Raw genomic sequence first — 3,554 nt, 5'->3', positions numbered from 1 at the left:
GAAAGCAGGATCTCGAGGACTAACTAATCCGAATTGAGAAAGGAGAAAAACTAGGAAACATGACCCTGTGAAGCCATGCATTTGTATGTAGAAGATGGGCAAGACCATGATCCTTAGAATCTCCAGAAGATTTTTTAATCTAGCAGTTAATTGGAAACATTCTCACCCTGACTAACTATATATACTGATACCAGTGACCTAAACAACTGCACTGAAAGTGGTGATCTGTGGTTGTAGTTCCATGCTTGGAGTGCCTGTAATTCTGGTCTTCTGAGTGTGGGCTGCTTGTCATCACATGCTGTTGCTGCTGTGCTGTCTCTTGGGTAGATGATTGTTCAAAAAGAAGGGGTGTGAATGAAGACAAGAGATAGGAAAAGGAATATCGTGGGACTGTCCTGCTCTAAGGTTGTATATGGTTAGATTTTTGGACTTATATGTAAACATAAGTATATAATTCTTTTTGCCTATTTTTAAAAATATAGTCTAATCTTTAAATATTGTTTCATCATATTCTATAAGGACTTAAAGTTCAACATATCAATACTTGATGAAAAATACCTGTTCCATGTTATGCCTAGGATGTTTGATATGCAGACAGATAGTGAGATTAAGCGTAACAGCCTAGGTTGTATGGTAACAACAATAGGCTTATTTTCTAGATTGTTAGCAACCTAAGTTTGCAGGCCAAAATTAGAGAAACGGGAGGCCCACAATGAAAACCAACATTTTGGCCCTAGCCTTTCAAGGTCAATTAAGACTCAGGACATATGAGAACCTGTACTGTAACATCATGTAACTCGGTAGTTTCCCAAATTTTCTGATCAAGGAGATTATGGGGACAAAGAGGGAAGTGGTCAATGATGTAGAATGTGCCTAAGGAGAGTCACATAGAGAGGAAACATTCTCTCAGTCTTTTAGAGAGCACACTGGCCAAGCAATGGGTATGATTCATCCACATGGCTGACACTGACAAAGGTTCTACAATATGAGATACACGATTTCAGGATAAATCCTGAGGGGATTTCACTGACCTTATCAGACCCAAAAGCTACAACTCTTGTTGCATAAGTCCTGCTATACCTTGGTCTTAACCATCCAGCAGAAAAGTATAAAAACAAAGCATAAGAAATAAAGCCAAGCTCTTATGTTGAGCTGTAAGGGACTCAGGTCAACAATTTCTGACATTGCCAGTCAAGCGGAATACCCAATACTATTATGGGCTACTGGACTCTTTTAGAATATTTTGCCGAGTTTACACACCTATAACATTTAAATGATGGAACTTAACCAAAAAAAGGGGAAACAGATGAATATCCATTTTTTATCTGTGTATTCAAAGTGGTTAGGATCGATATAAAGTTACATTCTCTTAATGAATAGAGGGATTTGTTCTAATGGTGTTTGTAAATAGGATATCACGTCTGCATCTTGTACAGCAATTAACCACTAGCAAGGATGTATGCAATGTGTTAATTATTGAAACTGTACTACCAATTTGTTTTGAAACTGTCTCACTGCAGTTTCTTTCTCAATAAAATTATGGGAAAATAAAAGAAGGAAAACCGATGAGAGTAACAGTCAACTTCTCTTCACAAACCATGAAGACAAGCAGAGCATGGAACAGAGTATTTCAAGAACTCTAGGGAAACAAATTCCAGCCCAGACTATAGTACCCTACAAAACTCTCTTTCACCAAGACCACAGAGTGAATGAGAACTTCTGCCGTGCATTCGGGACACCTCTAGATCCAGCCCAAGCCCAGGCCTGGTGAGTGTGAGGGAGGGCTTCCCCCTCCCAAGTACCTGCCTGTGGGAACTCTCCAGACCAAAACCCAGGCACGCCCTGTGAGTGAGACACTCTGTCATACCCTCAGGAACCCTCTGGAGCCCCCCTCCCGAAAACCCACCAAGTGAGTGAGAACTTCTGCCATGCATTTGGGACTCCCAATTCAGCCTCATCCCAGGCTCAGAGAGTGTGTAGGAGAGCTTCTGGATCCTGTACACCCGCAGGACCTTTCTGGATGAAACCCAGGCATGCTGCATGAGTGAAACACTCTGCAGCACCCTTGGGACCCCTCAAAACCTCCGGAGCCCATCTCCCAAGTTCATCAAGTGAGTAAGAACTTCTGCTGCTCTCACAGGACACCACACACCCAGCACAAGCCCAGGCCCAGTTAGTATTTCAGAGAGCTTCTGCACTCCCCTGTGTCGCTTAGGCCAGGTGCACAACAGAGAGGCACCACAAGTTCACTGTTGTACCAGAGGGGCACGACAGGTTTACTTCTAAGGGTAGCAGCATGAAGGAGGTGAGCACAACAGCTAGACCCAAGGAAGGAAAAACTGGATAAACTCAAAAGTAATAGATGTGCGCCCAAATTTCAGTAAATGCTAAGATTATAACAACACCAAAGCTCTACAACAATAGTCAGAGGTCAGTGCTATAGGAAATGACAAAGAGAAGGAGCAAAATGCAATCTCAGGCCTTGAGCCCACCAAGAACAAGTACAGAGGACATTAGCTCAACTGAAATGTATGAATTAGTAGAGTCTGAAATACAGAAACAACAGCAGAAAGTATAGAGGAACTCAGATCTGAATTAATCTCTGAAACAAAAAAAGAAATCTCTGAATTACCAGTGTCATAAATAAAGAGACAACAACACAAAGATATAGAGGAACTCAGATCAGAATTAATCTCTTAAATGAAAAAAGAAATCTATGAATTAATAGCGTCTGAAGTAAAGAATCAAATGCAGAAACATATGGAGGAAAACAGATCTGAAAATATCTTTGTAGTAAAAGAATTAATAACTGCTTCTAAAGAAGACATTGATAAAAAAAATACAGGACATTAGAAAATTGATGGATTCCTTTAGTGAGCAATACAAGAAAGAAATAGCATGAAGCACAGTCAAAGACATATAGAGGAACTCAAACTTTTAATCACAAGCTTGCAAAATCATTTGAGTGAAAGAGAAGATAGAGTTTCAGATCTTGAACATGATGGTTCAGTTAGTGAAAAGGTAAGAATGAATCTCTTAAAAACAACTAGGATGCAGGAAAAAATAATTTATCAACTGCAAGATGATGCAAAGATGCACAATGTGAGACTAATAGGAATCAATGAGAAAGAAGGAGTTAATACCAATGAAATAAAAAGGATAAGGGCAGAAGTAATAACAGAAAACTTCCTAAATATGGGGAAAGAATCTGACATTCAGATCACAGCAGCATACCGAATGCCAAATAATTTCAACCCAATTAAAAAGACAATGAGACATGTAATAGTCAAGATCCCAGAAATCCAGTGCAAGAATAATATACTGAAAGCCACTAGAGAAAAGAAACAGAACACATTTAAAGAAAAACCCATCAGAATAATGGCAGACTTCACTTCACAAACAATGATGACAAGAAGAGCATGGAGCAGCGCACTTCATGTCCTCTATGAAAACAAATTCCAGCCCATACAACTATACCCTGCAAAACCCTCTTTCAAGTTTGATGGAGAAGTGAAATACTTCTATGACAAAGAACAACTAAAGAATTTCATGAT

Source organism: Octodon degus, unplaced genomic scaffold (assembly GCF_000260255.1).
Source record: "Octodon degus isolate 3935 unplaced genomic scaffold, OctDeg1.0 scaffold00093, whole genome shotgun sequence".
NCBI classification, from domain to species: domain Eukaryota; kingdom Metazoa; phylum Chordata; class Mammalia; order Rodentia; family Octodontidae; genus Octodon; species Octodon degus.
The sequence above is the reverse complement of the archived record's forward strand: the minus strand, read 5'-3'. Positions refer to the sequence as shown.